The 19,895-nt window shown below is 37.4% G+C and overlaps 1 long non-coding RNA gene and 3 other non-coding genes across 5 annotated transcripts; 2 read left to right on the top strand and 2 right to left on the bottom strand.

The window, feature by feature from the left end:
* Nucleotides 1-382: 382 nt before the first annotated feature.
* Nucleotides 383-2,920, top strand: LOC128285239 (uncharacterized). 2 transcript variants are annotated; one of them, XR_008275697.1, is made up of 3 exons: nucleotides 384-485; nucleotides 1,436-1,492; nucleotides 2,707-2,920. It is a non-coding gene; the product is annotated as an uncharacterized LOC128285239 (long non-coding RNA). The 2 variants fall into 2 exon arrangements; XR_008275696.1 differs by lacking the exon at nucleotides 1,436-1,492 and having other exon boundaries at nucleotides 383-485.
* A 1,844-nt stretch (nucleotides 2,921-4,764) lies between these two features.
* Nucleotides 4,765-4,870, top strand: LOC128286117 (small nucleolar RNA R71). Its single transcript, XR_008276662.1, has one exon. It is a non-coding gene; the product is annotated as a small nucleolar RNA R71 (small nucleolar RNA).
* A 4,723-nt stretch (nucleotides 4,871-9,593) lies between these two features.
* On the bottom strand, nucleotides 9,594-9,700 carry LOC128286145 (small nucleolar RNA R71). Its single transcript, XR_008276690.1, has one exon. It is a non-coding gene; the product is annotated as a small nucleolar RNA R71 (small nucleolar RNA).
* Nucleotides 9,701-19,788: 10,088 nt separating this feature from the next.
* On the bottom strand, nucleotides 19,789-19,895 carry LOC128286211 (small nucleolar RNA R71). Its single transcript, XR_008276755.1, has one exon. It is a non-coding gene; the product is annotated as a small nucleolar RNA R71 (small nucleolar RNA).

Here is a 19,895-nt window from a genome sequence, read left to right as displayed (position 1 = left end):
TGACACAAGGAAGCTTGTAGTCTAGTGGTTGTGGCGTCATTAAGGTTGTATGGGAGCTTGAGTTTAAGCATTGGCTCTTGCAATTTATTTTGGTTTTTTTTAAGGGAACCTGGACTTTGGCCTTTAGACATTATAATTAATTGGGGATAAAATATGATACAAAAGGCCTTGTGGCTTAGTGGCAAGTAGCGTGTGGAGCATCTGAGGGGAGGCATGGGTTCAAATCCCATGGCAAGCAAGGAGCATTTATTTTGCTAACAGGGGGTGGCAAGAGTTGGTGTTGAATTTAAACTCTGATGTTGGAGGGATCCCACATCGGGAAGCTAACATAAGAGTGGATGCAAAGCTGGCTTTAAATAGAGGGAACCATGAGGAGAGTAAATGTACCTTTCTTGGCTGATCCCTTTCGCTGTATGGCGTGCTCGTTTGGGTTGGGCGTCGGCTAAGAGTGCTCGGAGCGTGGATTAACTCCAGTCTCCTATCAGGTGTGTATTTCTCACTACTCTAGCTGTAGTATGGCTACTTCGGGCCACGATGGGCCGAAATGGGCTATGTGGGCCCAATGGGCCTATGAGCCCAATTGGATAAGTTGTTTGATTGTATAGTAAATATTGGACTAGGCTAGGTGAATCTCATATTTGTGGCTAGATTTGGGCTAAAAGGGCCACACGAGCGTGTGGGTCCATTTGGGCCGAGAATAGGCTTTAGGCCCATTCGTGTTGTTATCCCTGTTTAGAATACTTTACTTTACCAAATTACTGAAATACCCTCAAATTGTAAAATTACCAAAGTACCCTCGATTTATAGAATTACCGTTTTACCCTCGATTTATAAAATTACCATGTTACCCTCAATTTATAGAATTACCGTTTTACTCTTAATTTATAGAATTACCGTTTTACCCCTGATTTATAGAATTACCATTTTACCCTCGATTTATAGAATTACCAAAGTACCCTCGATTTATAGAATTATCGTTTTACCCTCGATTTACAAAATTACCATTTTACTCTTAGTTTACAAAATTACCGTTTTACCATCGATTCTGAAATTACTGAAATACCTTTGTAGGATAAAATTACCAAAATACCACTGGTTTGAGAAATTACCGAAATACCCTCAATTTGTAAAATTACCAAAATACCCCTGATTTACAAAATTACAGAAATTCCTTGACTTTTTAAAAATTATAGGAATACCATTGGTTTACAAAATTCTTGAAATACCCTTGGTTTGTAAATTTACGAAAACACCCTTGTAGGATGAAATGACTAAAACACCCCTAATAGGTAAAAAGACCGTAAAGCCCCTGTAGGGTAAAGTGACCGTAATACCCTTGTATGGTAAAATGATGAATACGCCTTTATGTTCCGTATGACTGATGTGCTTAGGATTTACATATATTGATATTGGAATAGTTAAGTTTGAGTGACAGGTGGTGGCTATCGTAGGTGATTGATTATGGAAACGTTTCAACTTCAACCCATAACAGGTGTGTACTAACCCTCGTAATAGCTTAGATTAATATTTGCTGTGAAGCCGAAATGCTAAAATACCGGTATTTTGGGAACTTGTAATGTTGCGTTTGGGTATAGATGCGATAAATACGATAAGATCGGTGTTTGGATCGATGGAACAGGTAAGAACTCAATTTTGTGCACAATGGTAAGTTGAACCTCAATGGGCTGGAATTGGGCCCAATGGGCTTTTGGGCCCAGTTGGGTAAAATTGATAAAAAATGGAATTTGGAAAAGTTGCACGTTAACATGGTTAGTATTGTTGTAAAATTTAGGTTAAGTAGGCTAAATCAGCATTCGTAGGGCCTATTAGGGGTTTTGGGCCCAAAAGCCCGAATTTGATAAAATGGTTTAAAGATCATTGTTTAAAAACTAGAAAATATTGACAATTGTAATGAACATGGAAAACCCTAATATTTGGTAAAATTACGAAAATACCCTTATAATATGAAAAATGACTGTTTTGCCCTTGTGGGCAAGTGGTGACTTATGTTGTGTGGTTGTGGTTGATTGTGAATATATGTTGGTGATATTAGTGACTTGACTGTGATTGTTTGATTCAAATATGGGCATGACATTACGCATACATGACATATTGCATGGGATATGGGTTATATTGATGGAGGAAGTGCTAAAGGACTACGCTTGGGCCATCAAAAGGGCTCGCCTTGATTTATCGAAAGGGCTTTGCCCCAATTATTAAAAGAGGCTAGGCCTCCGGTTATATGATAAATGACTATCTTTGCCGATGGAGAGTTTGGTTAGGTGGGTTGAGTTATTCCCCACATGGAGAGCTTGGTTGGTACGAGTGAAGAGTAGCGGATGGTGGGTCGAGTAGTCTCCCCAAATGGGCTTGCATACATTCATTGGTATTTCATGTGATATTGAAATGGGCTTGCATATATCCATTGACATTACATGTGATATTGAAATGGGCCTAAGGGCAATACCATTTACAGTAAAGGCTTTGGCCTAGTGATATGATTTATGAAAAGGCTTCGGCCCAGTGATATGATTTATGAAAAGGCTTTGGCCCAGTGATATGATTTATGAAAAGGCTTCGGCCCAGTATATGTCAAGACTAAATAGGGCTTTAGCCAGATTGTCTTGATCTTGTGTTTTCTTTGTTTGTTTGTTATTGGGATTACACTTCGAGTTTTCGTAAACTCACCCGTTTCTAACTGCAGAGGTAATCCCTAAGCTTAGATGGTTTGGAGCTGCGAGGGACTCGGAGATGGCCACACTACTGTTTCTGTTTCTTTTAATTGCAATAAGTAGCTGATTTATTTCTTTATAAGTTTTATCTTATTAATATTATTATTTCGTTTTGGGTTGTAATAAGGCCATTTTAATTATTTTTCTGGGATTATTTTATTTTATACCCTATATTTTTCTGATAACAATATGAGTTAGACCTAGGGCGCTTTCCAAAATGATAATTGTTTTCAAAATAACGCAACAATACAATTAACCGGTTTATCAAAAATATCTACTTAAATGAATTCCAACTCGTTTTTCTCAAAATCTAACCTAGCACCAAAGTGTGGCAATGGTTGTGGGCATGTCTAGGATTGGATCCAATCAAGAGCTTGGTACTTAGCAGCCTTCATGGCTCACCTTTTCTATTTCGGATACCTACCTGGTGCACAGCTTCCATTCACTTTATTAACTTAGAAAAGACTATCTTTTAAAACACTAAGAAGGACGTTGAAAGAGGCATGGGTTTTTTTAAAAACTTTAATGTGACACGTCGGATCCGACCATAACGTCTGGGCCGGGTTTGGGATGTTACATTCCATACGGAGTGCGAGCTCACCTGTGCCAACATCAATAATCATTTTAGCAGTTGATAAAAAGGGCCGTTCTAAAATCAAAGCAGTGTTGCTATCCTCCTCTATGTCTAGAACAATGAAGTCAATGGGAAATATAAATTTATCGATTTTAACTAGCACATCTTCAATAATACCCCTAGGAAATCTTATAGTTTTATCTGCTAATTGAATGCTCGTCCTAGTCTATTTGGGTTTCCCAAGACCTAATTGTTTAAACATTTTGTAAGGCATGACGTTAATACTAGCCCCTAAATCAGCTAATGCATTATTAACATCTAAATTACCAATTAAGTAAGGAATCGTAAAACTCTCTGGATCTTTTAGTTTGTTGGGTAGTTTATTCTGTAGAATAGCAAAGCAAATTGCGTTTAGCTCTACATGCGATGCCTCGTCCAACTTCCGCTTATTTGCTAAAAGCTCCTTAAAAAATTTCATTGCACTTGGCATCTGTGATAAAGCTTCAATAAACTGTAAGTTAATATGTAATTTTTTTAAGAGTTTAAGGAATTTACCAAATTGTTCATCTGAGCGGTCTTTCCTTGTCGTGTTAGGGTATGGCACACGAGGTTTATAATCGACATTCACTGATTTGTTTTTATTATGACCTACCTCGTCTTGATATTTTCTTGCCTCAGTTCAGGCTCAGGCTCAACGAATCCTTCTTTATCTTGAACATTAATCGCGTTGAGTTTTTCCCTTGGGTTGGGTTCAGTATTACTTGGCAAGCTACCTTGTGGTGGTTCGGAGATTAGTTTGGACAGCTGGCCTATCTGAGTTTTGAGCCCTTGGACCGACGCTTGTTGATTTTTAAGTGTTGTCTCGGTGTTTTGGAAAGGGGTTTCTGACACCAAGATAAATTTAGACAGCATCTCTTCAAGGTTCAGATTCTTTTCCTATTGATAGGGTGGTTCTTGAAAACCCGGAGGATGTTGTGGTCTTTGATTTCCTTGACCGCCCCACGAGAAATTGGGATGGTTCCTCCAACCTGCATTATAAGTGTTACTATATGGGTTATTTTGGGATCTATAGTTATTTTTACCCATTTATTGGACTTGTTCCTCCTCGATGCTAGGGTTGAAGGGTTGATACTCTGTGCATGCTCCTCCTCCATTCGTCTCGCACCTCATTACTGGATGTACCTGAGTAGAACCGAGTAAACCATCAATCTTTTTATTTAGAAGTTCTACATGGTTTGACAGCATAATAACCGAATCAACATTATAAACACCTGCTGCTTTGTTGGCTTAGTCCTCATGACTTGCCACTGATAATTATTCAGTGACATCCCTTCAATAAATTCGTAAGCCTTTTCAAGTGTTTTGTTGTTGATGGTTCCCTCGGCTGCTGCATCAATCATTTGCCTAGTCGACAGATTCAGGCCATTATGGAATGTTTGAACCTGCAGCCAAAGCGGTAACCCAGGGTGAGGGCACCTTCTTAGTAAGTCCTTGTATCTCTCCCATGCATCATAAAGAGTTTCTAAGTCCATCTGCATAAATGAAGAGATATCATTATGTAATTTGGCCATTTTAGCCGGTGGAAAATATTTTAATAGAAATTTTTCAATCATTTGTTCACAAGTAGTAATTGACCCTCGTGGTAACGAGTTCAACCACTGTTTAGCTTTGTCCCTTAATGACAAAGGGAATAACTGAAGACGAATGGCATCGTCAGAAATGCCATTAATTTTAAATGTATCGCAGAATTCTAAGAAATTTGCCAAGTGAGTGTTTGGATCCTCATCCTGCAAACCATCAAATTGAACAAATTGTTGTATCATTTGAATAGTGTTAGGTTTTAGTTCAAAATTATTTGCAGCAATAGCAGGCCTAACTATACTTGACTCAGTTCCTGTTAAATTAGGTTTAGCATAATCATACGAGGAGCAGGATTCTGATTTGCTAGTTCAGTGGGTATCGCAGGAGGTAGCTGATTGTCTTAGTTTTTAGCCATCTCCTTGGTTAGGGTTTGACTATCGTCCTCTTGCTCGTTCTTTGTGTATCTTATGTTTCGCCTTATTTCTCTTTGGTTTCTACGAACTGTGCGATAGATTTCTTCGTCAAAAAATAGTGGTCCTGATGGGTTTCTTCTAGTCATAAACTATAAAAACCTGCCAAGAGAAAGAAAAAAAAGTAAATTAATAAATAAAAATAAAATAGAATTAACTTGCAAGAAAAATAAATGCTAAAGTAATAAAAATTAAGCGTTCCTAATAACTTAGTTCCCCAACAATGGTGCTAAAAACTTGATCGCGATTTTCATGTGACAGGTTTTAAATATTTATACAGAATCGTTCTTGAAACTAACTATTATCATGATGTAGGCAAGTGTACCTATCGAACAGTAGTATAGTTTTAGCAAGACCGGATTGTCGAACCCAAAGGAACTAAAAGTACTAGTAATGACTATCTTTTTTATTATCTAGCCTACGAATAAGGGGGTTTTGTTTTAACTAACTAATTATCTAAACTAAGAATTCACAGAAAATAGAATTGGGGAATTACTTTTGGAAAACGATTGAATTAAGACAATACCTAAGGAAGAATCTACCTAGACTTCACTTGTTATTCTGACTCCGAATCAGACGATTTATTCATTTAACTTGTCCCGTAGAGATCCCTAAGTTATATTATTATCCCTATTCAGGACTATTAACGTTTAATCCCTAGATTAAATAATTGAGACTTTTCTATAATTAACACCCTAGGGTTGCATTAACTCGATCTATGGATCCCCTTATTGGGTTTCACCCTAATTCAGCAAAATCTTGTCACCCTATGTTTAGGCGCGCAATCAACTCCACTTAATTATGACAAATGTACTCTTAGACAGGGTCTATTCCTCCTCTGAATAAGATTTTATGTTGAATCAGTATCATGGGATATCAAAACAAGAATTAAGAACACATAATTAAGAACAAGTTAAATATTTATCATACAATTTAGAAAATAATAACAAGATTCGTCTTAAGTTTCGTTCCCCTTAGGTATTTAGGGGATTTAGTTCATAACTAAAAAGGAAAACATCTCAGAAGAATAATGAATACAAAACATTAAGAAAACCCAAAACTCCTGAAGGAAAATTAAGGGGAGATCTTCAGTCTTGATGGTGAATCCGACTTCTGAGATGGATCAATCGGCTTTCATTGAGCAGTTCCTTGCCTCCTTCTCTCTGTGTCCCTTTTTCTCTTCCTTTATGGCGTATTTATAGGCTTTAGAATGCCTAAAAGCCCTCAAAATTAGCCTTTTCTGAATTGGACTCAACTTGGGCTCAGCAAGGACACGCCTGTGTGGCACGCTCGTGCGCGATTACTTTAGGCCGTGGTCAAGCCTGTTAAATAGGCACAGGCGTGTGGTCTACCCGTGTGAGTCGTGCTTCGATTCTGCTAAATTGACATGACCGTGTGGTCTGCCCGTGTGAGGAAGTCCAGGCTGTGTTGATTTCATACTTTGGCCCCTTTTCTCCTTTTTTTGGCTTGTTTCTCGTTCCTTTCACTCTCCTATGCTCACCTAAGTACAAAACATGAAATTAAGGCATTAGGAACATCAAATTCACCAATTCTAAGGAAAAATCATCCATAAAATGTGTTAAGCATGGGGTAAAAATATGTATAAATTACGGTTTATCAGAAATAAATGAAATGTATGGATTTGTATGAGACATATGAAAATTCGGCTAAGCTTGTGTACAAGCAAAATTTGTGTATTTTGTGATTTTGTGAATTAGGGACTAAAGTGTCGAAATGTGAAAATGTGAGGGCTAGTTTGTAAAATGCCCTAAATATGTGTTTATGGATTGTTTTGAATAATTTAGTGAATAAAAGGGTTAATTTTGAATACTTATAGATCAAGAAAAGAGGAATTCGAACTTAGACCAAGGGCAGTCGAAGATTATAGAGTAGATGATCTGAGTTGACTATTTCGAGTACAAGGTAAGTTCGTACGTAAAACATGATGTTATAAGTATGTTTTGATGCTTTGTTTATACATAGATTGTATATACATTTAGTTTGTATTAATACAATGATAAATCAACGGTATTTGGCACTAAGAGTGCGATTTAAACTAGCTTAAACTATATAAGGTACTAAGTGTGTAGATGTTTAAAGCATTGGTAATCTTTGGAAAGTCTTAAAATATACAAACAAGAGGTGAGAATGAAAATGAATGAATACGGGAATGTTCAGGTAAGTATAATACTAATAAACCGTAATTTATACATATTTCTATCCCATGCTTAGCACATTTTATGGATGATTTTTCCTTAGATTTGGTGAATTCGATGCTTCTAATGCCTTAATTTCATGTTTTATACTTAGGTGAGCATAGGAGAGTGAAAGGAATGAGAAACGGGCCAAAAATAGAGAAAATGGGCCAACGTACAAAATCAACACGGCCTGGACTTCCTCACACGGGCAGACCATACGGCCGTGTCTATTTAACAGGCTTGACCACGGCCTGAAGTAATCGCACAAGGGAGTGTCACACGGGCGTGTCCCTGCCGAACCCAAGTTTAGTCCAATTCAGAAAAGACCAATTTTGAGGGTTCTTAGACATTCCAAAGCCTATAAATACAACCTAGAAGAGGAGAAGAAAGGGGACGGACAAGAGGAAGTAAGGAATTGCTTAAGGAAAGCCGATCGATCCATCTCAGAAGTCGAATTCACTATCAAGACTGAATATCTCCCTTCAAATTCCCTCAGGAGTTTTGGGTTTTCTTATGTTTTGTTATTTTTATTCTGTTGAGATGTTTTCTTTCATTAGTATGAACTAAAACCCCTAAATACCTAAGGGGAATGAACCTAAGACGGATCTTGTTATTATTATCTGAATTGTATGATAAATATTTGACTTGTTCTTAATTATGTGTTCTTAATTCTTGTTTTGATATTCCAGGATATTGATTCAAGTTAAGCTCTTATTCGGAGGAGGAATAGACCTGCCTAAGAGTAAATTTGTCATAATTAAGCGGAGTTGATTGTGCGCCTAGAGATAGGGTGACAAGACTTTGCCGGATTAGGGTGAAACCTAATAAGGGGATCCATAGATCGAGTTAATGCAACCCTAAGGCGTTAATTAGAAAGAGATTTCAGTTATTCAATCTAGGGATAGACGTTGTTAGTCTCGAGAGAGATAATAATATAACTTAGGGATCTCTACGGAACAAGTTGAATGAATAAATCGTCCGATTCAGAGTTAAATAAAAAGTGAAGTCTAGGTGGATTTTTCCTTAGGTATTGTCTTAATCAATCGAGTTTTCCAAAAAGTATTTTCCCCAAATTTTTTTTCTGTGATTTCTTAGTTTAATTAATTAGTTAGATAAAAACCCTTTTATTTTTTAGGCTAGATAATAAAAAGAAAGTTGTTACTAGTACTTTTAGTTCCTTTGGGTTCGATAATTCGGTCTTGCTAAAGCTATACTACTGTTCGATAGGTACACTTGCCTTCATCGTGATAATAGTTAGTTTCAAGAACGATTAATTATAAATATTTAAAACTTGTCACGAATAACACGTATCAATTTTTTGGCACCGTTGCCGGGGAACTAGGATATTAGGAACACTCGATTTTTATTACTTTAGCCATTTTACTTTTATTGCAATTTAAAATTTTATTTTCTTTTCTAATTCTTCATTTATGTTCTTCTGGCAGGTTTTTCTAGTTTATGACCAGAAGAAACCCGTCAGGACCACTACTTTTTGACGGTGAGGTCGACCACACAGTTCATAGAAACTGGAGAGAAATAAAGCGAAGCCTAAGATACACAGAGGACAAGCAAGAGGACGATAATTCAACCACAACCAAAGAGATGGCTGAAAATCAAGAAAATCCGCTACCTCCTGCGATTGCTGCTGATCCAGTAAATCAGAATCCTGCTCCACGCACTATGTATGATTATGCTAAACCTAATTTAATAGGAACTGAGGCAAGTATAGTTAGACCTACTATTGCTACAAATAATTTTAAACTGAAACCTAACACAATTCAAATGATACAACAGTGTGTTCAGTTTGATGGTTTGTAGGACGAGGATCCCAATGCTCACTTAGCAAATTTCATAGAATTTTGTGATACCTTTAAAAATAATGGCGTTTCTAATGATGCCATTCATCTTCGGTTGTTTCCCTTTTCGTTAAGGAATAAAGCTAAATAATGGTTGAACTCGTTACCACGAGGGTCAATCACTACTTGGGAACGAATGACCGAAGTTTTTATTAAAATATTTTCCACCGGTTAAAACAACCAAATTACGTAATGATATCTCTTCTTTTGTACAGATGGATTTAGAAACACTCTACGATGCATAGGAGAGATATAAGGACCTTTTGAGAAGATGTCCTCACCATGGGTTACCACTCTGGCTATAGGTTCAAACTTTTCATAATGACTTGAACCCTTCAACTCGACAAATGGTTGACGCAGCTGCTGGTGGAACCATCAATAATAAAACACCTAAAGATGCCTATGAATTTATAGAGGATATGTCATTAAATAACTATTAGTGGCAAGTCATGAGGGCCAAACCAACGTAAACAACCGGTGTTTATAACGTTGATTCGGCCACCATGCTCTCTAATCAGGTAGAAATCTTGAATAAGAAAATTGATGGTTTTCTTAGTTCTTCATAGGTTCACCCAGCAATGCAGTGCGAAGCAAATGGAGGTGGATCGAGCAATTTAGAATACCCACCTTATGGCCACAAAATGGAGAACGAGCAGTTAAATTACATGGGTAATAATCCTCGATCTCAAAACAATCCTTATAGCAATACTTACAATATAGGTTGGAGGAATCACCCAAATTTTTCATGGGGAGGCCAAGGAAATCAGAAACCACCAACCCCTCCAGGCTTTTAGCAACCACCATACTAGCAGGAGAAAAAGCCGAACCTTGAGGAGATGCTAACCAAATTCATCTCGGCGTCAAAGACTCATTTCTAGAATACTGAGACAGCATTCAAAAATCAACAAGCATCAATCTAGGGGCTCGAAACTTAGATTGGACAGCTCGCCAAGTTGATTTCCGAATAACCACAAGGTAGCCTACCAAGCAACACTGAATCTAAGCCAAGGGAGCAACTCAACGCAATTGCCATTAAAGATGAGGAAGGGTTAGTGGCAAAACCAAGGTCAGAACCGGTGGTAAGCAAAGGTAAGAATGAGGTAGGCTAATACGAACAAAAATTGGTAAGTACAGAATATAAACCTCGTGTGCCATACCCTAATGCGACAAGGAAATACCACTCAGACGAACAATTTGGTAAATTCCTTAAGCTTTTAAAGAAACTACATATTAACCTACTGTTTATTGAAGCACTTTTGCAGATGCCGAACGCGGTCAAATTTTTAAAGGAGCTTCTAGCAAATAAATGAAAGTTAGATGAAAGGTCGCATGTAGAGCTGAATGCGGTTTGCTCAGCCATTCTTCAGAATAAGCTACCCAAAAAACTAAAAGATCCAGGGAGTTTTACGATTCCTTGTTTAATTGGTAGTTTAGATGTTAATAATACGTTGGTTGATCTAGGGGCTAGTATCAATGTTATGCCTTACAAATTGTTTAAGCAACTAGGTCTAGGGAAACCCAAAAAAACTAGTATGAGCATTCAATTAGCAGATAAAACTGTCAGATTTCCTAGGGGTATCATTGAATACGTACTCATTAAAATTGACAAATTTATATTCCCAGTTGATTTTGTTGTTTTAGGCATAGAAGAGGACAGTAATGTTCCTTTAATTTTGGGAAGGCCCTTTTTAGCAATTGCTAGAACAATTATCGACGTTGGCACAGGTGAACTCACACTTCGTGCAGGAGACGAAACAATCACCCTTCAAGCTCGTAACTCGAGCAACACATCAAAAATTGAAGGTGATTGTACAAATTTTTCCACTAAAACTGATCATACGGTGCAACCTATTTTGCAGGAAATAAGTTTGAATGACACACATGAGCCACGTTCAATCCACAAGAAAGGATCTACACATGAAGAACGAATGTTACAAATCGAGGAGTTAGATGAATGGCTAACATTTAAATCGAGAAAACACGATGAACCAAAACTACACCAGAATGAGCTCAATGCCTCACCAAATCAACTTAAGGTTAGAGATAAAGTTTCGTTAGATGCCGCAGATCCTCACATTGACACTGCCAAACCGAATGAAGGAATTCCTCTTACAGTACTTAGCATTTTACATTTGGTACAGTTGAGGTAAGTCATCCTAAATTCAGCACTTTTAAGGTAAACAATACCCTCCTAAAACCTTATTTTGATGGCATTTATAGCAGGAATCTCGAACCACCATGATCACACACCAGAAAGGTAAGTCGAGCTTAGACTATAAATAAGCGCTTCTCGGGAGGCAACCTGAGCACTAACAATATTAATTTCTTTAAATTTTAGTTTTAACATCTAACATACTAACCGACTCATGGAACACAGGCTTTCTAAAGCACACACGCCAAGCACACGGGTGTGCTTTAGGCCATGTGAAAACAGGGTAAAATTTTCCCCAACACGGGATGCGATAAGTCGCCACGACCATGTGTTAGGACCGTGGGCGAACTGGTGTCTTAGAACTGTGGTCGAATTTGAGAAAATAGCACGGGCATTCGCCATGCCCGTGACTATAACCCGTGGTCGAACCTGTTAGATTAACATGAGCATGGGCCTACATACACGGGCATGGGAGAAGCGAATGAAGACATACACGGTTATGTGCACCCACACGCCCAAGGAACATGGGTGTGGGCCAATTGTCAGACGTGCCCAAATTCAAAATTCGTGAATCACACGGGTAAAAAGTGGGGAACACGGGCATGTCCCCTGGCCGTGTGTCCCAAAATCTATAATACCCTTCACTATTCATCATATTCTTCACCCAAAATCCCTAACCCTAGCCGCTGCAAGTCCACACGGTCTCCCTGCCACGCCCGTGCACCGCCTCCAACTCCATTTTCGACACCCATTCTCATCTTTTTAGTGTTTGTTTACTCTTTTCTCTCTATTTTATTCATCCTTTTTACTAGTTTTATGATTCTTATGGTTTTATTTGGCAGATTTTTTATTTATATTCATAGTTCTCACTATAGTCATGCTTATACATTTATTCTTTTCCATTTTAGTCAATGCTTTCTGATACATTCATTCTTTTCGTGTGTTTCCATAAGAGTCTAGGTCAGTCATGTTATGTTGAAAATAATCATGCTTTTATTATGTCAATTGCTATATAAACTTCTATCATTTAGATTAAACTACTGAGTATTATTGGTTGGACTGGTTAATTTAACTATATTCATGATTACTTTTTGAGTTAGTTGGTTATGTTTTATTTTTTGTTCTTCTTGTAGGCATATCATGTTAAGCTCACGTGGCAAGAAAACTGCCATCATTGCTTCGAAAAAGTAGAAAGGGACGTCTTCCTGGGGCCCTACTGTGGAAATTCGTCAACCATACCTCCAATTTCCACCTGGTAATCAAGAGGAACTATTCCAAATCCTACAGGCCCGACCTTTAGGTGTGGGTCGCTGCATTGACTGGACAACGCTTGAGCAAGTCCAGTTGGCTGACGATGTGCGAGCACTCTTGACAATTGATCCATGGGACTTTTTCTTTAAGATCATCGAGCCGACATACCTTGAGCTCACACTTGAATTTTGCTCGACATTCCATGTTCAAGACGTCATGACCAACTTTGATGTTCCCAAAACAGTCCAGTTCCATCTCAGAGATTTAGTCTGCCAGTTAAGTGTGCCCGAGTTCGGAATAGCTTTGAGCCTGTACACAGAGGAGTTCATGGATGAGAACGACCTCGACACTCTCCGTTACCACATCCACTACTCTCTCCCAAAGTGTTGGTATACTTTGGTCCCCGGTTCAGCCACCTATGAATCGAGCCGCTCCAGTGCATCGGCTCTCACTCCCTTCTTGAGGTACTTACACGCCATCTTGGCACACACTTTGACAGGACATCGAGAGAGCATCGGTGTCGTCAACACTCACGACGCCTACTTTCTATGGAGCATGGCGAATGGGCATGTACTCGACCTCACCTACTTTATTTCCCTCGCCATTCGCCACCAGACGGAGCGGCATCGGAGCGGGGTCATCTTCATTGGCCCCTACATGACTCGACTGGCATGGTACTTCGAGCTCGTCAACACAGCAGCCCAATCATCCTCCCTTACTCTTATTGGCTAGATGTCCCCACAAGGCATCTCGAGCATGCTTAGTATGAGGATGATCGAGAAGCGCCGAGGAACCCACCCTCCTCAGTATCGCCTCGCCCAATCAGCCGAGGAGGGAGGCCCCGAGGACATTACTGATGATGTCCCTCCACGTCATGAGGACCCACCGTCTCATATGCTGACATCTCTGAGTGCCTAACTCGATTCGAGCAGCAGTGTTTTTAGCGCTTCGATCACATTGATGCTACACTACACCACATTTGTCAGCACTTCCACATCTCATCGCCACCCCCACCTCGCAAACCATCTAGCGATAAAGATTTTTAAAAACTTTTATTTATTATTTTACGTTTTGACTTTTATTCTACTTTAAGACTACTTTTTATTTTTCTTTAAGCTTATTTTTATTAGGTTTTATAATTTTTATTTAACAATTTTGAATTTTGGCTATTTCATATCGAGTAGTTATTCTTCCTTATATATTCCCCAAAAGGTTTCTAATTCTATTCCCTAAAAAGTTTCTGATTCTATCACAGTTATAAAGAGCTCCTAAGCTCATTACATAGGAACTAAAAACTCCACCGGGAAAGGTTCTCCACGACTGCCACGTCCTGCTCGACCACGACCATAGCTACCACCAGATATAATATTCTTTTGGCGCAGGACTTATGGACTAATGAACCTCTACTACTACCGGAGTATCCTCCTCCACTCTCATGCCGATTACTCTTCAAAACTTCAGTTTGAGAAATTCATTCTTCATTCAGGAAGTTTCACTTCTCTCCCTATCTTATGATTATATATATGTCTTTTTCAAATATCTATCTTTGTACATTGAGGGCAATGTACATCTTAAGTGTTGGGGGGTTTTATATCAGAAAAATCCCTGAATTTTGTTTTATTCTCATGCGATCTTCTCATATCATTATTAGAATGAATTCCAATTAGTCTATAATGTTTATTGATATATCTTGAATTAAAACATAGGCATTTATGCATTGATTGTTTAAACTTTAAGACATTAGGGAATCAAGCATGATATGTTGATTTTTGAAGAATGAAAAACTTTTAGGTTGTTTCTCCAAGTTTAGGTATTATTTTTAGTTGGAATTCACAAGTTTGAACATCAAAAAACCATAAATTTTTGTGAGATCTTGAGCCTTTAGAGCATCTATTATTTCTTTCATGGTCACTTTCATTATCAGTGCGTCAGTTTTGAATTGTTATTCTAGAACTTGCTTGATTATGCATGCCAAGACCACACAATTTGATTTGATATGTCAAAATGATAAAGGCACTTAGGTTTAACCCACTCACTCCATAAAAATCTACCTTCACAATTAACCCTTAGTGAACCCCCTTGAGCCTAACAACCCATTCATTGATTTACCCTTAATATTAACCCATAACTCATTATTGTTGAAATCCCCTAAATTAATTTGATCCCTATTTTTGTCGAGATTTGAGTTGGAATAGTTGCTTAGCTATGTTTTATTCTATTTTGTAATTTGACTTGTTTTTTTTTAGAATACATGTATACATATTAGTAGTAGTGATTTTCTGAGCTAAAGAAGCTAAATTCCATATTCTGAGAAAAAGCTCTGTTGACTAGTCATTTTTCTAGTTAGGTAAATTTTCAATTCAATCTCGATTCTAACCCTTTCTTTCAACTTGTGACCACACCCTCTAACCAAAGCCACGTTACAGCCCTCTAAAGACCTTTTGATTGATTTTTCATCTCAATTTATAGTGGTGGAGATTTGATTTTCTTGCAAGCCTATGGTAATGACTTTTCATTATTGACTATTGAGTGCTTCACTTATTGTTCTTAAACACCTCGAGTGATTTGAGTGAATCTTTAGTGAGGATGTGAAACTCCATGACATTTTGAATCAAAAGTAATTACTTAGATGAGGGGAGACACCTATGTTTTCATGATAAAATGCTCAACTTGGAATGTTTGAAACTTTGATGTTCTTTTAGTTGAATTTTTAATGTATGATTACGTATGGATTATTTTGAGATATTATCGATAGAAATTATAAGTTGAGAAAAATTTATTTTGATTATGAGTTGAGGATTTTGCTTGAGGACAAGCAAATGCTTAAGTGTGGGGGTATTTGATAAACCGTAATTTATACATATTTTTATCCCATGCTTAGCACATTTTATGGATGATTTTTCCTTAGATTTGGTGAATTCGATGCTCCTAATGCCTTAATTTCATGTTTTATACTTAGCTGAGCATAGAAGAGTGAAAGGAATAAGAAACGGGCCAAAAAACAGAGAAAATGGGCCAACGTACGAAATCAACACGGCCTGGACTTCCTTACATGGGCAGACCACACGGCTGTGTCTATTAAATAGGCTTGACCATGGCATGAAGTAATTGCACACGGACGTGTCCCTGCTGAACCTAAGTTTAGTCCAATTCAGAAAAGGCCAATTTTGAGGGTTCTTAGGCATTCCAAAACCTATAAATACACCCTAGAAGAGGAGAAGAAGGGGGACGGACAGGAGGAAGCAAGGAATTGCTCAAGGAAAGCCGATCGATCCATCTCAGAAGCTGGATTCACTATCAAGACTGAAGATCTCCCTTCAAATTCCCTCAGGAGTTTTGGGTTTTCTTATGTTTGTTATTTTTATTCTTTTGAGATGTTTTCTTTCATTAGTATGAACTAAAACCCCTAAATACCTAAGGGGAAAGAAACCTAAGACGGATCTTGTTATTATTATCTGAATTGTATGATAAATATTTGACTTGTTCTTAATTATGTATTTTAAATTATTGTTTTGATATTCCAGGATATTGATTCAAGTTAAGCTCTTATTCATAGGAGGAATAGACCCTGTCTAAGAGTAAATTTGTCATAATTAAGCGGAGTTGATTGCGCACCTAGAGATAGGGTGACAAGATTTTGTCGGATTAGGGTGAAATCTAATAAGAGGATCCATAGATCGAGTTAATGCAACCCTAGGGCGTTAATTAGAAAGAGATTTCAATTATTCAATCTAGGGTTAGACGTTGTTAGTCTCGAGAGAGATAATAATATAACTTAGGGATCTCTACGGAACAAGTTGAATGAATAAATAAATGCGATTGAGTCAAATAACAAGTAAAGTCTAGGTGGATTTTTCCTTAGGTATTGTCTCAATCAATCGAGTTTTCCAAAAAGTAATTTCCCCAAATTTCTTTTCTGTGATTTCTTAGTTTAATTAATTAGTTAGATAAACAAAACCCTTTTATTTTTTAGGCCAGAAAATAAAAAGAAAGTTGGTACTAGTACTTTTAGTTCCTTCAGGTTCGATAATCCGGTCTTGCTAAAGCTATACTACTGTTCGATAGGTACACTTGCCTTCATCGTGATAATGGTTAGTTTCAAGAACGATTCATTATAAATATTTAAAACCTGTCATGAATATCACGTATCAAATACCTATGTGGTAGATGGTATTATGCATATAAAGTTTATTGAATTGAGATGGTATTTGATATTTGGTTGTTTTGATCTAAGTTACGAGTCCGGTAATGCCTCTTAACCTATTCCGGCGATGGATACGGGTTAGGGGTGTTACAATAATTAATATGTGTTAAAACTAAATAAACATGAAAATAAGGCCATTATCATCTTGTTTGGCCGGAGATATCAAAGAAAAAGAAAAACAAATTCAAGCTAGGGTTTCGATACTTGCAAGCATCACATAGGTATGTGTTTTTGATCGATTTTTGATGATTTCTACGTTTTTGTGATTGTTGTTAAGTGTTCTAGCAAGCCCATGCCTAAATTCATGAAATCGTTGATAATTTGATGATATTCCATTGATGAATTCATGAGTTTTGTGATGTTAAATGATGAAATATTAAAGCTTGGTGATAGATAAACATGTTTTGTTTGTGATTTTTGATGAATTTGCTTATTATGGACTAAATTGTGAAAATGAGAAATTAAGGGACTAAAATGTAAAATAAGTAAAAGTTTTGGGCTACTAGGAGTCCCTAAGAAATTCTGCTAGGCTTGGGTGAAATTAAATTTTGTGTAAATTGTGTTTTTGTGAAATAGAGACTAAAGTGTTAAAATGAGAAAATATGAGGGCTAATTTGTAAAATACCCTAAATATGTGTATATGGATTGAATTGAATGATTTGTTAAATAAAAGGGTTAATGATAAACCATAATTTATACATATTTCTATCCCATGCTTAGCACATTTTATGGATGTTTTTTCCTTAAAATTGGTGAATTCGATGCTCCTAATGCCTTAATTTCATGTTTTATACGTAGGTGAGCATAGGAGAGTGAAAGGAACGAGAAACAGGCCAAAAACGGAGAAAATGGGCCAACGTACGAAATCAACATGACCTGGACCTCCTCACACGGGTAGACCACATGGCCGTGTCAATTTGGCAGAATCAAAGCACGACTCACACAGGTGGACCACACGCCCGTGCTTCTTTGACAGGCTTGACCACGGCCTGAAGTAATCGCACACGGGCGTGTCACACGAGCATGTCCCTACCAAGCCCAAGTTTAGTCCAATTCGGAAAAGGCCAATTTTGAGGGTTCTTAGGCATTCTAAAGCCTATAAATACACCTTAGAGGAGGAGGAAAAAGGACACACAGAGAAGGAGGCAGGGAACTGCTCAAGGAAAGCCGATTGATCCATTTCAGAAGCCGGATTCATCATCAAGACTAAAGATCTCCCCTCAATTTCCCTTCAGGAGTTTTTTTTCTTTATGTTTTGTATTCATTATTCTTCTAAGATGTTTACCTCTTTAGTTATGAACTAAAACCCCTAAATACCTAAGGGGAATGAAACCTAAGACAGATCTTGTTATTATTATCTGAATTGTATGATAAATATTTGGCTTGTTCTTAATTATGTGTTCTTAATTATTTTCTTGATATTTCAGGATATTGATTCTAGTTAAGCTCTTATTCAGAGGAGGAATAGACCCTGCCTAAGAGTACATTTGTCATAATTAAGCGGAGTTGATTGCGTGCCTAGAGATAAGGTGACAAGATTTTGTCGGATTAGGGTGAAACCTAATAAGGGGATCCATAAATCGAGTTAATGCAACCCTAGGAAGCTAATTAGAAAGAGATTTCAATTATTTAACCTAGGGCTAGACGTTGTTAGTCTCGAGAGGGATAATAATATAACTTAGGGATTTCTACGGATCAAGTCAAATGAATAAATGGTCCGATTCAGAGTTAACTAACAAGTGAAGTCTAGGTGGATTTTTCCTTAGGTATTGTCTTGATTTAATTGTTTTTCCAAAAAGTAATTCCCCAATTCTATTTTCTGTGATTTCTTAGTTTAGTTAATTAGTTAGTTAAAACAAACCCCATTATTCTTAGGCTAGATAATAAAAAGACAGTCATTACTAGTACTTTTATTTCATTTGGGTTTGACAATCCGGTCTTGCTAAAACTATACTACTGTTCGATAGTACACTTGCCTTCATCATGATAATAGTTAGTTTCAAGAACGATTCATTATAAATATTTAAAACCTGTCACGAATATCACGTATCAAGTTTTTGGCACCGTTGACGGGGAGCTAAGATATTAGGAACACTCGATTTTTATTACTTTAGCCATTTTACTTTTATTGCAATTTAAATTTCTATTTTCTTTTCTAATTCTTCATTTATTTTCTTCTGGCTGGTTTTCTATAGTTTATGACTAGAAGAAACCCGTCAGGACCATTACTTTTTGACAGTGAGATCGATCGCACAGTTCGCAGAAACCAAAGAGAAATTAGGCGAAGCTTAAGATACACAGAAAACGAGCATGAGGACGATACTTCAACCACAACCATGGAGATGACTGAAAACCAAGAAAATCCGCTACCTCCTGCAATTGCTGTTAATCAAAATCCTGCTCTGCGCACTATGTATGGTTATGCTAAACCTAATTTAACAGGAACGAAGTCAAGTATAGTTAGACCTGCTATTGCTGCAAATAATTTTGAACTGAAATCTAACACAATTCAAATGATACAACAGTTTGTTTAGTTTGATGGTTTGCAGGACGAGGATCCGAACGCTCACTTGAAAAATTTCCTAGAATTTTACAATACATTTAAAATCAATGGCGTTTCTGATGATGCCATAAGTCTTCGGTTGTTTCCTTTTCGTTAAGGAATAAGGCTATACAGTGGTTGAACTTGTTGCCACGAGGGTCAATCACTACTTAGGAACAAATGACCAAAAATTTTTTATTAAAATATTTTCCACCGGCTAAAACAACCAAATTATGTAATGATATCTCTTCTTTTGTGCATATGGATTTAGAAACACTCTACGATTCATGGGAGAGATACAAGGACCTCTTGAAAAGATGCCCTCACCATAGGTT

Source organism: Gossypium arboreum, chromosome 12, assembly GCF_025698485.1.
Source record: "Gossypium arboreum isolate Shixiya-1 chromosome 12, ASM2569848v2, whole genome shotgun sequence".
NCBI lineage: Eukaryota > Viridiplantae > Streptophyta > Magnoliopsida > Malvales > Malvaceae > Gossypium > Gossypium arboreum.
Note: the sequence above shows the minus strand (reverse complement) of the source record. Positions and strands in the feature narration are given on the sequence as shown.